This window comes from Arachis ipaensis, chromosome B10 (assembly GCF_059453495.1).
Source record: "Arachis ipaensis isolate K30076 ecotype BB chromosome B10, ASM5945349v1, whole genome shotgun sequence".
Classification (NCBI taxonomy): Eukaryota; Viridiplantae; Streptophyta; class Magnoliopsida; order Fabales; family Fabaceae; genus Arachis; species Arachis ipaensis.
In genome coordinates this window covers 91,482,559-91,496,371 of record NC_142435.1, presented here as the reverse complement: position 1 = coordinate 91,496,371, position 13,813 = coordinate 91,482,559, and the positions used below count along the sequence as shown (strand labels likewise).

The window sequence follows — 13,813 nt, the reverse complement described above, 5'->3', positions numbered from 1 at the left end:
ATTTGCTGTTTAAGTTGATGGTTGATAAACCGTTATTTTATGGTTTACATTGTGTTTAATTGTATGGTTTTATCAAATCTTTACCCACTTATTCATTAAATAAGCATGCATTTATAATCCCTCCCTAAAAATACTTTATGGTTCAAAACATGCTTCCTACATACTTTTAACTTTGTATTTTAATTCTCCTTTATTCCATTCAATACCATGATTTGTGTGTTGAGTATTTCAGGCTTTATAGGGCATGAATGACTTGGAGATTAGAAAGGAAGCTTGCAAGAATGGAAGGAACACAAGAAATTAAGGAGATGACCAGCAAGAAGTGACGCGGACGCATGGCTCACGCGACCGCACGACATAGAGGAAATTGCAGTGATGCGGACGCATGGCTCACGCGACCGCGCGGATTGGAAACTGCACAACTGACGCGAAGGCATGGACGACGCGCACGCATGGCAAGGCAGGACGCTGGATGACGCGAACGCGTGGATAACGCGATCGCGTGACGTGCGCGATTTGCAGATTCTGCAGAATTCGCTGGGGCGAAATTGAGCCGTGTTTTGACCCAGTTCTCGGCCGACGAAAGCAGATTAAAGCCAGGGAACATGCAGAGACAAAACACAACATTCATTCCGCATAATTTTAGTTTTTAGATCTGATTTTACTCCTCCTCTAGGTTTTTTTTTCTACACATTCATAGTTCTTAGGATTTTGATTTTATTGCTTTTTGGATTGGGATATTGAGAAGAGTTATTACCTCCGTCAGAACTTCATCATTCTAGTTTGTTTCCTTACTTGTCTCTTACTCTTCCATGTCTTCAATTTATTCAGAATTACTATTGGATTATTTTTAGAATTTATTAATACAAGAACTACTTTTATTTTTAATTGATCTTTTTAATTATTATTTATCATGTCTTTCTTTAATTCCCTTTCTTATGTTGTGAAGTTTACATTCATAATGAGCGAGTAGTTCCATAACTTGATTGGGGGTTGATTGAAAGGAGGACCTTGAGTTGGAATTTTGGGGCACGCTTTGAAGATTGAGCACGGTTTGGAACCTAAGGCCACGCTTTTAAAAGCGTGACCCATGACCATGAAGCCTTGGCATTAGTAACATGATACATATGCATTAATGTCTTATGCATGCATTACCATGAATTAATAATTAAAGCATGCATGCATAAAACTTTATTAGTAATGCCAATTGGCAATGGATGAATCATACGTCAATTTAATGCATTAGCATTACTAATTAGTGCAATAAAGCTTATCGAAGCATGCATGCATGAAACTTCCATTATTAATGCCAAATGGGCAATGAATGAAAGCTACGTTAATTAAGTAATGCATTGGCATTACTAATTAATGTAATAAAGCCAATGAAAGCATGCATGTAATATTATTAATGCCATCAATTCATTAATATGCAAGCTAAGGCTTTAAATAATATGCATGCAATGAGCCATTTAATTTTCTAAGAAAGCTTAGCGTGAAAAAGCAAAAGAGCGCTACGTCAAAGCAAGGAACGCTGCAACGCTCGAAACAATGAGCGCTCATTTTCCAGGTGAGCGCCACGCTCACTTAGTGAGCGTTTTCATGAATTTTCAAGATGGGAGGCAAGGCTTGTGCTGTCCGTATGCACTAAGCAACGCTTGAACATGCAACGGAGTGCTCATTCGGAGAGCGTTGGCTAAGGAAAGGCGCGCACCAAAGGAGCAGCGCTCAACCAAGGAACGTAGTGCTCACTAAGAGAGCGATAAGGAAGAAAACAAGCGCACGAGAGGTGCACTCTTAGAGAATAAATGCTGCGCTCAATTTTAAAATGCAACGTTGTTTTGGGAGCAAAATTTTGGTTCAATTAATCTGATTCCAAGCCCACTGGAGCTCCAAAGCAAGCAGAGCCCATTAACATCACTCCAAGAAACAAGAGATAATTAGAATAGGAATTCCATTTGATTTGTAATTTATTTTCAATTTGAATTTCATTTGTAATTTAGGAATGCCTATAAAAAGGCTCAGTTAGTTCTGATAAAAAGAGAGCGCACAGTAGGAGTAAGATTCGAGTAGAGGCTCTGGCTGGCGCTGCTAGAGAGCAATAGGAGTAGGAGTAGGAGTAGAATAGAAGACTCTCTTTGATACACTTTTCCTTTTCTGCAATTTTACATTTCTGTTATAATTAAATTCAACTTGGCTTATGCAATTTCTGTTTCTGATAATTCTCTTCTGCAAGTTTCCCTTTCTGCAGTTTTACAATTCAGTTACATTGAGCTTGATTTTAATCTTCTGTTCCCATTGCTTTCAATTTACTTTCATGCAATTTAATTCTTCTGCAATTGTTCTGAGTTTTGATATACTGCTTTCATTTAAATTTCCAGCACCCAATCCCCTTTACAGTTACTGCAATTTACCTATCTTGTCATTTAAGCTTCTGCAATTTACATTCTGCACTTTATATTATCTGCAATTTACATTCCGCTGCCCAGATTTCATTCAATTCACCAATGTTAGCTTAGCTAAACTAATCACCTCACTAATGTTGCTTTATCCAGCAATCCCTGTGAGATCGACCTCACTCTTGTGAGTTATTACTACTTGATGCGACCCGGTACACTTGCCGGTGAGTTTGTGTGGAATTGTTTTTCCCTCATCAAGTTTTTGGTGCCGTTGCCGGGGATTGATATAGATCGACAATGATTAAGTGGGTGAGTAGTCTAGATTAAGCATTTTCTTTGTTTTTGTTCTTTTAATTCTCTGTTTTAAGATGATACCAAGGTGTTTGAGTTTTTTCCTCACTAAGAAATTCTCATCTCTGATATGAGTAATTTCAGTTTTCATTGGTGATGTGTTTTCCAAAATTCAAATGGAGTTCAACTCATCTTGTGATCAAACAAATTTTTTGGGATATTGACGAACCGGATTTTCTGTCGGTGAAGAATTCACAAATATATTCTCGTTTCTAGTATAGTTTCTAAACCAACAAAGAATCCTTTCGTACAAAATAATTTGGTTGTCACAAGTAACAAACCCTTAGAAATAATAACCGAAGTATTTAAACCTCGGGTCATCTCTCAAGAAATTTCAGGGAAGTATGATTTATTATTGGTTATGGAAAAGTATCTTTTTGGGTTTTTGAAATAGGGAACAGGGAAATAAATTGGCAAGAAAGTAAATTAATAATCATGAAAACCCTTGCAAGGTATGAGAACTGGAAATCTCATCCTAGTTATCCTTATCAATTGTGATGAGAATTGTTTATTGCTCCCACTTAGTTAACCCTTACTAAATAAAGGAAAGTCAAGTAGACTAATCAATGGGATTTCTCAAGTCCTAGTCAACTCCTAAGGAAAGACTAGCTTTAGAGGGATCCAAATCAACCAGCAAATTCCAATTATCAATCAACAAAGGAGTTTGATAACTCAAGTGTCACCAATTACTCAACCAAAGCCAAAAGGGGAGAAATATAAATTTAACTGAAAGAATCAATAATATAAATATAAGAAACAATCATAAATCTGAAATATCTCAAATTGCATTAAATAGAAATTCAAATCTAACATGAAGAGTTCATAAACCAAATAGTAACATAAAGTAATCAATAGAGGAAATAAATAAACTAGAAAGCTAGAACAATTAAAAGTAGAAGAGAAGTTAAATTAAAGGAACATTGAACTTGGAATTGAAAAGACGAAGAAATCATAATCCTAAAACCTAAGAGAGAGGAGAGAGCCTCTCTCTCTAAAAACCACATCTAAAACCTCAAATTGTGCATAATGAATGAAAAATGAATGAATGTGTGTGATTCCCCCATTCTGAAACCTCTATTCTGTGTTTCCTGGCTTAGAATTGGGCCGAAAAGAAGCCCAGAAATCGCCCCCAGTGCTTTCTGTTATTTCTGCAGATCACGCATGTCACGCGTACACGTAGGTCACGCGTGCGCATCATTTGGCATTTTTCATTGTCACGTGTGCGCGTCAGTCACGCGTACGCGTCGCTCGTGTTCTGCCCTAGGCACGCTTTCACGTCGTCCATGCGTGCGCGTCGTTGCTTGATGCGCATAAACTAGTTATGCCACGATTTAGGAAATTGCACGATCGGCAAAATTCCTTCCGGCAAGTGCACCGGTTATCGTCAAGTAAAAACTCACAATAGAGTGAGGTCGAATCCCACAAGGATTGGTTGAATGAGCAATTCGGATTAGAAGTGTGTCTAGTTGAGCGGAATCAAGAATTAGATGAGAATTGCGGAATGTAAAATTGGCGGGAAACATAAATGGCAAGAAATTGAAATGGCGGAATCTTAAATTGCATGAATTAAAGAGCAGAAGCTAAATTGCTGAAATTAAAAGGGAATGGGGGTGATTGCATGAATTGAGTTGCAGAATGTAAAGAGAAAGTGGAAATCGGAGATGGGGAATTCATTGGGTTATAGGAGATATTGAGATCTCCGAATCAAAACATGTTTATCTCTTCCTCAACCAATGCGTTCATTGAATTTTGCTTGGCAATCTTATATGATTGGATCCCAATCCCTTGGCTCACCAATTCTCTCTAAAAACAAACAAATTCCCAATCCCTTGGTTTAAATGTTCATAAGAAGAGATGATGCTCGATCACTGATTATACCACACAGTTTCATGAACCACAATTTGGTAGGATCACATGTCACAATATCCATCCAAACCCCAATCCAATTCACTGTGAGAAAGCTTCTCTAGCATGAATCCTCCATTCCTTTCCCAAGGTTCCGAAGGATTCCAATTATGGGTAGTTTCTTTCCCAAGACAACTACCCAATGGAATTAGATCGAGAAGCTTTCTAACAAAATTCAAGAGAAAAGATTGAAGAAGAAGATAAACTATTATTGATTCATTGAATTACAATAGAGCTCCCTAACCCAATGAAAGGGGGTTTAGTGAGTCATAGCTCTGAATTCAATTACAAAGGTATGAAAACTAGCAAAATGAAAAGGTAAAAGTCCCCTCCTAACTTAAATTCTATCCTATTTATACACTTTCTATATTGAGCTTCTGTTGTGTTTCTTGGGCTTTGAGGCCTCTCCCTGCTTTCCTTTTGCTTTGGGTTTATGATCCATAATCTTGATGAGGCTGCTGATCCACATTCTGTAACATTCATTGAGCGAACTTAGTGATAATCAAGTAATGACACATGACTCAACAAATTGAAATTCCAGACTCATCAATCCTTCAGGCCCAATCCCATAAACCATGATATTCAATTGGGTTTCATACCAGAGTAAGTTTAAGTTAATGTTTGTGCTCAAAAGCTAACTTAAACTGCAATATTTTTGGCCCAGAAACCTTTTCCAATAGTGGCGTTTAAGTTGCAGTTTAAGCTTAAACTGCAGCTTAAACGCCAGACACTTCCAGTGATGCCTTTTGTGGAAGCACGTTTAAGCTTCAGTTTAAGGTTAAACTGAAGCTTAAACGTGGAAATGGAAGAAGGCAGCCCTGGAGGGTAACGTAGTCGAACACGTTTAAGCTTCAGTTTAAGGTTAAACTGAAGCTTAAACGTGGAGATAGGAAAGGCAGCCCTGGAGGTCGAACACGTTTAAGCTCCAGTTTAAGGTTAAACTGGAGCTTAAACGTGGAAATAGAGAAAGCCATCCTGGAGGTCGAACACGTTTAAGCTCCAGTTTAAGGTTAAACTGGAGCTTAAACGTGGAAATGGCTCCCTGGTGCATTCCCCATTTCTGGCGTTTAACTTCCAGTTTAAGGTTAAACTGGAGGTTAAACGCCACTTTCACCCTTTCCTCAGCTTTCATGATTTTGGCCGTTTAAGTTCCAGTTTAAGCTTAAACTGGAACTTAAACTCCACATGTGATATTCAAGCTTCCTTTATTGATTTTTGTTGCTTCCTTGCCTAGCCTCTTCTTTCCTGAAATCATCCAAACAACTGCATCAAAGTCTTACAAATTTTCATGAGAATCTTCCATTCATAGCATTCAAGTAATATAACTAAAAACTCATGAAATTTGCATAAAAATCATACTGTTTGGATGGTTCATTACTTTGTTATTCATTTAACCATTCTTGGTTACTTTAAGCTCAAGAAAGTGCATAAAACAACTAAAACTAACAGAAAAATGCTAGTGAAACTCGCCTAAGATGGCTTGGCATCACAACACCAAACTTAATACTTGCTTGTCCCTAAGCAAGTCCTGAGTTATTTGAGAAGAAAGTATGAAACAGAAAGCAATTACATTGGCTATATTAGTAAGCACTTGAAGTTCATCAGAAGGGTTTTATGCAGAAAGTTGCAGTATCACTTTTTCATTCTTATCAGGTAAGATTATCACTTTTTTTTATTGCATTCATCAAACACTGCTATGGCCTCTTGTTATTCTTATGTCCTTGGCACTTTTCTCTTCTTTGTTTTTCTTTTCTTTTTCTTTGAGCTCCTTTGCTCCTTGTTTGCTTAGTGTCATGTGTTGCACAAGCCTTTGGCATTTTCTTTTTCTTATCAGTGCACTACACATATCCACTGCAGGCATTTTAGTTCACATTTCTTCTTGAGACATTGGTGCCCAGCACTTCTTTGTGTGACTAAATGTTTTGTATTTAGGTTGCTCTTGATAATGGACTTTTGGTTGATAATCCCGGGTTAGTTAACCCAAGTTACCAAGTGTTGAAACACTCCTCAGAACCTATTCATCCAAGCATATCCTTAATACATAAACACCACAGGCATTTGTCTCAGAAGTTCGAACCATTGGTGCCTAGCTTATTTTCTCAATTTTTTTGCTTTTTGGTTGCCCTTTTTCAGTGGCTTTTTCTTCTTCTTTTTCTTTCTTTTTCATGGCCAAAGACATTTATTTATCAAGATCCATAGACAGTTTTCAATTTCTACACAAAAAATGATAATTCTACACTCTATTTCCAGTGATCTGACTAAACAATCAAGCATGCATACCACCACTTAATTCTACTTGATTTGTCACTAATTGAGCCAAGCTACTTTTGTTCAAACTTTTCTTTTAATTTTTGGAAACAGAACAAGCACGGCAAGCATTTGTTTAAGAAGGTGAAGTTATATCCAAACATATATGCATTCACTTTATTCAAAGCAATAAACAGACAAACATACTAGAACTTTCATTCCAGAAAGATTCAACAATTACAGTTTAAATCAGAACAAGCATGCTTTTGTTTGCCCTTTTTAAAGAATTGTCAAGGAACAATACCACCTTGTGAAATTCCTTGTTTTCTCTTTGTTGCCAGGAAACAATTTGATTTCTCCTTCTTCTCCTAGTTGTTGTTTCATGCTCTTTCTAAGATCCTTGTTTCCTTTCCTGCAAAGAGTGATGAAGTTGCTTGCTTCTCAAGCACTTGAGTGGTTAGCTCAACTATATATGGGTAAGTGTCTGAGTCTTAAGTTGGTGTGTGAACACCAAACTTAGTCTTCTACTTACTCCTCTGCTCTTTGAGTCCTTGAATTCTCCTTGGAGTGAAGTTGCTACTAAGGATTTTAAGCATTTCTATGATTGCTTAGAATGGTTGTTCCTTTCATATAATTCAAAGGTTGTTGTGTTCAGTTAATCTGTGTGGTGGAACACCAAACTTGGAGTCACACATTCCCCTTTGAATTATTGATCCACGAATTCATTGTTTGGTGTGAAACACCAAACTTAATTCCTTGCAATGCACAGAAACTACTTCACCTTTTTATTGAAACAAATAAAAGAAACAGCAAGGTAGTATTACCTCAGGTTGGGTTGCCTCCCAACAAGTGCTTCTTTAACGTCATTAGCTTGACGGTCAGCTGCCTCAGTTGAGGTGATATTTAACTTTGTCCTTCTCCTCCACATCTCCCAAGTAATGTTTGAGTCTTTGACCATTCACCGTGAAGGTTCGTTGTGACTTTTCTTCCATGATTTCTATTTGTCCATATTGGGAGACTTTGGTGACAAGGAATGGTCCAGACCACCTTGATTTTAGCTTCCCTAGAAATAGCTTCTGCCTAGAATTGTAGAGCAATACTTTTTGTCCCTCCTCAAATTTCCTTGGGGCTATGTTGCTGTCATGCTTCTTCTTTGCTCTTTCTTTGTAAATTTTGGCATTCTCATAAGCTTCAGCTCTGAATTCTTTCAACTCTTGAATTTGCAACATCCTTCTTTCTCCAGCAGCTTTGCTGTCCAAGTTTAAGAGTTTCAAGGCCCAGAATGCCTTGTGCTCCAATTCCAGTGGCAAATGGCAAGCTTTTCCATATACTAGTTGGTAAGGAGACATTCCAATTGGTGTCTTGAAAGCTGTCCTATATGCCCAAAGAGCATCATCTAGCTTACTCGACCAGTCCTTCCTTGAAGTTCCCACAGTCTTTTCCAGGATTCTTTTGAGTTCCCTATTAGATATTTCGGCTTGCCCACTTGTCTGTGGATGGTATGGTGTGGCTACCTTGTGTTTGACTCCATATTTTAGAAGCAATGCCTCTAATGGTTTGTTGCAGAAGTGGCTTCCTCCATCACTGATGATTGTTCTTGGAACCCCAAAACGGCAAAAAATGTGTTTTCTGAGGAAGTTCATGACTACCTTATTATCATTGGTTGGAGTTGCTATTGCTTCAACCCATTTGGAGACATAGTCTACTGCCACAAGGATGTAATTATTTGAGTATGAGGTGGGGAAGGGTCCCATGAAATCTATCCCCCATACATCAAACAATTCAAGTTCCAGAATGAATTGTTGTGGCATTTCATTTCTTCTTGGCAGGTTCCCCGCTTTCTGGCATTCATGGCAGTGCTTCACTAGTTCCTTTGCATCTTTGAAGATAGTGGGCCAATAAAAACCACACTGCAACACCTTAGCTGCTGTTCTTTCTCCTGCAAAATGTCCTCCATAAGTGGAGCCATGGCAGTCCCATAAGACTTCCCTTCCTTCTTCCTCTGATATGCATCTTCTGAGTATGCCATCCGAACATTTTTTGAACAAGTATGGTTCGTCCCAGATGAAGTATTTGGCATCATTTACCAATTTCTTCCTTTGATGCTTGTTAAATTCCAACGGCAAACTCCCAGTCGCCTTGAAGTTCGCTATGTCTGCAAACCAGGGTGCTTTGTGAATTACCATGAGTTGTTCATCAGGAAAGCACTCATTTATATGTGTGCTTTGTGCGCTTCTTTCTTCACATGGTATCCTTGATAAATGGTCTGCCACCTTGTTCTCTACGCCCTTCTTGTCTTTGATTTCAATGTCAAATTCCTGAAACAAAAGAACCCATCTAATAAGTTTTGGTTTGGATTCTTGTTTAGCAAGTAAGTATTTTAAAGCTGAATGATCAGTGAAAACAATGACTTTAGATCCAATGAGATAAGATCTAAATTTGTCAAATGCAAAGACTATTGCCAAGAGTTCTTTTTCAGTGGTTATGTAATTCCTTTGGTTATCATTCAAGACTTTACTGGCATAATAAATCACATGTATCAAATTGTCTTTCCTTTGTCCTAACACTGCCCCAACAGCAAGGTTTGATGCATCACACATCAGTTCAAAAGGTAAGTTCCAATCAGGTGGGGCAATGATAGGTGCAGAGGAAAGTTTTTGCTTCAAAAGTTCATAGGCTATCATGCAATTTTTATCAAATACAAAGGGTGTATCAGAGACAAGCAAGTTACTCAAAGGTTTGGCTATTTTAGAAAAGTCTCTAATAAACCTTCTGTAAAAGCCAGCGTGTCCCAAAAAACTCCTAATTGCCTTGACATTACTTGGTGGAGGTAATTTTTCAATGAGTTCCACCTTAGCTCTGTCCACCTCAATGCCTCTATTCGAGATTTTGTGGCCAAGGACTATTCCTTCTGTGACAATGAAATGACACTTTTCCCAGTTTAATACTAGGTTGGTCTCTTGGCATCTCTTAAGCACCAAAGCAAGGTGGTGTAGGCAGCTAGGAAAAGAATCTCCAAACACAGAAAAATCATCCATAAAAACCTCAATAAATTTTTCAATCATGTCCGAAAAGATGGACAGCATGCATCTTTGGAAAGTGGCAGGTGCATTACACAATCCAAAGGGCATGCGTCTATAAGCAAAAACTCCATATGGACAAACAAATGATGTTTTCTCTTGATCTCTAGGATCAACTACTATCTGATTATAGCCTGAGTATCCATCCAGAAAGCAATAGTAAGCATGTCCTGCAAGCCTTTCAAGCATCTGATCCATGAATGGGAGTGGGAAATGATCTTTTCTGGTGGCTTCATTGAGCTTCCTGTAGTCTATGCACATCCTCCACCCAGTGACAGTTCTTGTGGGTATGAGTTCGTTCCTCTCATTTGGCACCACAGTTATGCCACCTTTCTTGGGCACTACATGGATGGGACTAACCCATGGGCTATCAGAAATGGGGTAGATTACCCCTGCCTGCCATAACTTCATGACCTCCTTTTGTACCACTTCTTTCATGACGGGATTCAATCTTCTCTGAGCTTGAATGTAGGGTCTAGCATCCTCTTCTAACAAGATTTTATGCATGCATATGGATGAACTTATCCCCTTCAAATCAGCTAGGGTCCATCCAATGGCGTCTTGATGAGTTTGTAGCACATTGATCAATTTTTCTTCCTGTTCTTGGCTCAGGGCAGCGCTAATGATAACAGGATAGCTCTCATTACTACCCAAGTATGCATACTTGAGATTAGAGGGCAATGCTTTGAGCTCAGGTTTTGGTGCTTCCTTCTCTTCTTTCACTCTATCTGGCATGCTTGGCATGGTTGTTTCAGCAGCCTTGATGTCACTATCTTCAATATCCTTGGTGAACTCCTCCTCTGCCACTTCCTTTGTTGTTTCCTCAAAGGTTTCTTGTACTGCAATGTCCACTACATCCACCCTCATGCATTCCTTTAGTGATTCTGATGGATAGCTCATTGCCTTGAATACGTTAAACACCAATTGCTCATCATGCAGTCTAAGAGTGAGCTCACCCTTTTGGACATCTATGATGGCCCCTGCAGTAGCCAGGAAGGGTCTTCCCAGAATTATTGAAGCTTCGGCTTCTTCCTCCATATCTAATACCACAAAATCGGCAGGGAATATGAAATCTCCCACTTTTACCAACAAATCTTCAACTATCCCATGAGGGAATTTAAAGGTTCGATCTGCCAATTGGAGGGCCATTCTTGTTGGTTTGGCTTCCTCAATCTCCATTCTTCTCATCATTGTTAGAGACATCAAATTGATACTGGCCCCTAAGTCACACAAGGCCTTCTCCACCATGACTTCTCCTATGATGCAGGGGATTTGAAAACTGCCTGGATCCTTCAGTTTCTGAGGCAATTTGTGTTGAATGATGGCACTGCATTCTTCAGTCAACAACACAGTTTCCTCATTTCTCCAGCTTCTCTTTTTGGTCATTAATTCCTTTAAGAATTTTGCATAGAGTAGCATTTGCTCTATTGCCTCAGCAAACGGAATGTTGATTTGAAGCTTCTTGAAAATCTCCAAAAATCTGGAGAATTGGCCATCCTTTTCACCTTTCATCAAACGTTGAGGATATGGTGCTTTGGGTGTATACGGCTTCAGGACCTCTTTTTCTTTTTCTCTTGTTGCAGACGGTGTAAAGGATTGTCCCTGTTCCTTGTCTCTCACATTTTCCTTTGCTTCATCCTCTGTGGGTTCACTTGAGATCTCCTTTAGCTTTTTTCCACTTCTGAGGGTTATGGCTTTACATTCTTCCCTTGCAATAGCCTTGGCAGCATGAGAAACACTTGGCCCAGGGATTTGCTTATACAAATACCCAATTTGATTTTCTAACTTCTGGATGGCAGCTCCTTGGTTTTGCAAGTTGGAAATTACTTCTTCCTTAAAAGCTTTCAATTCGGTTATGTCTTGACCCATGGTTGCAAGCATTCCTTCTATCCTGTTTAATTGATCTTGAAATTGTTGGTTCGGATTAGGTTGGGTAGGTCGATTATTTTGGCCTTGATATGATGGTTGGGAGTAAGTGTTTTGTGTGGCTTGGTATGCTCTTTGGTTGGGGTTTTGGTATGTGGACTTGTTATGTTGGTTTTGCTGGTTTCCCCACCCAAAGTTTGGGTGGTTTTTCCAGCCTGGGTTGTAAGTGTTGGAATGTGGATCATATGGTTGCCTTTGTTGATTTCCTACATAATTGGCCTCTTCCCAATCACCTCCTTCAGTGCTTGCTTCCTCTTGATCTTGTGTGTGTATTGCAGCCACTTGCTTTGTTTCTAATTTCCTGGTGAGCTCTGCTAGTTGCTTGGCAAACACCTTGTTTTGGGCTAGAATTGTATCAACATGGTTCAGCTCCATGACTCCCTTAGTGTTGTGTCTCTCTGATGCATAGTAGTACTCATTCTCAGCCACTGTCTCAATCACTTCAATGGCTTCTTCCACAGTTTTTTTCATGTTCAATGAACCTCCTGATGAATGGTCTACAGCCTTCCTTGATTCATAAGAGAGTCCATCATAGAAAATATGCAATTGCACCCAGTCATGGAACATGTCTGGTGGGCATTTCCTTGTCAAATCCTTGAACCTCTCCCATGCCTCGTAGAGAGTTTCACCATCTTGTTGTCTAAAAGTCTGAACCTCAGATCGAAGCCTATTGACCTTTTGTGGGGGGTAGAAACGTGCCAGAAACTTGCTTTCCACCTCGTCCCATGTTGTTAGGCTCCCCCTTGGGAATGATTCCAGCCACTTAGCTGCCTTGTCCCTAAGTGAAAATGGGAACAAAAGCAGTTTATAGGCATCTTCCTGGACTCTATTGGACTTCACAGTGTCGCAAATTCTCAGGAATTTTGTGAGATGTTGGTTTGGGTCTTCATTAGCACTCCCTCCAAATGAACAATGATTCTCCACAAGTGATATTAGCTGTGGTTTGAGCTCAAAATTGTTGGCCTGAATGGGTGGTTTCTGAATGCTGCTACCACAATTCCCAGATGTTGGGTTTATGTATGAACCAAGAACCCTCCTCTCGGGAATGGCATTGTTTCCATCAGCTCTCCCATGGTTATGAACTTCTCTTTCCATGTTGAGATCTAGAGCTTTCTCAAAATTGTCCTCAGATTCTCCTTCAGATTCTTCTTCTCCCAGTACTCTCTTCCCTCTTGCTTCCCTTCTAAGTCTATGAAGGGTCCTCTCTGGTTCGGTATATGGAGGAGTTGATGTCTCTCCTCTCCTACCTGTCATACAAGAACACAGCACAGGCAACAAACAATTGAAATACTCTTGGTTAATGGAAGAGTATGGTTAGAGTAGTTGAGGAATTAATTCAAATAGTTAGTGAGTCAGTGAGTTAGTTGCTTGAATTTAAAGGCATAAAGAAAGAAAGCATGTAACAGAGTGCAGAAATTAAAATTCAACAAGTAACTTGAACTGAATTAACAAAGCAAGAAAAATGCTCAATCTAGTTAACTTCCAATTTGAGAATTGTCAATCGAAAACCAATCCCCGGCAACGGCGCCATAAACTTGATGCGCATAAACTAGTTATGCCACGATTTAGGAAATTGCACGATTGGCAAAATTCCTTCCGGCAAGTGCACCGGTTATCGTCAAGTAAAAACTCACAATAGAGTGAGGTCGAATCCCACAAGGATTGGTTGAATGAGCAATTCGGATTAGAAGTGTGTCTAGTTGAGCGGAATCAAGAATTAGATGAGAATTGCGGAATGTAAAATTGGCGGGAAATGTAAATGGCAAGAAATTGAAATGGCGGAATCTTAAATTGCATGAATTAAAGAGCAGAAGCTAAATTGCTGAAATTAAAAGGGAATGGGGGTGATTGCATGAATTGAGTTGCAGAATGTAAAGAGAAAGTGGAAATCGGAGATGGGGAATTCAT

At 39.2% G+C, this 13,813-nt stretch overlaps 1 non-coding gene across 1 annotated transcript; it reads left to right on the top strand.

Annotated features, from left to right (window-relative positions):
• Positions 1–12,470: 12,470 nt before the first annotated feature.
• Positions 12,471–12,574, top strand: LOC148580848 (small nucleolar RNA R71). The gene has a single exon (XR_015896153.1). It is a non-coding gene; the product is annotated as a small nucleolar RNA R71 (small nucleolar RNA).
• Positions 12,575–13,813: the final 1,239 nt, after the last annotated feature.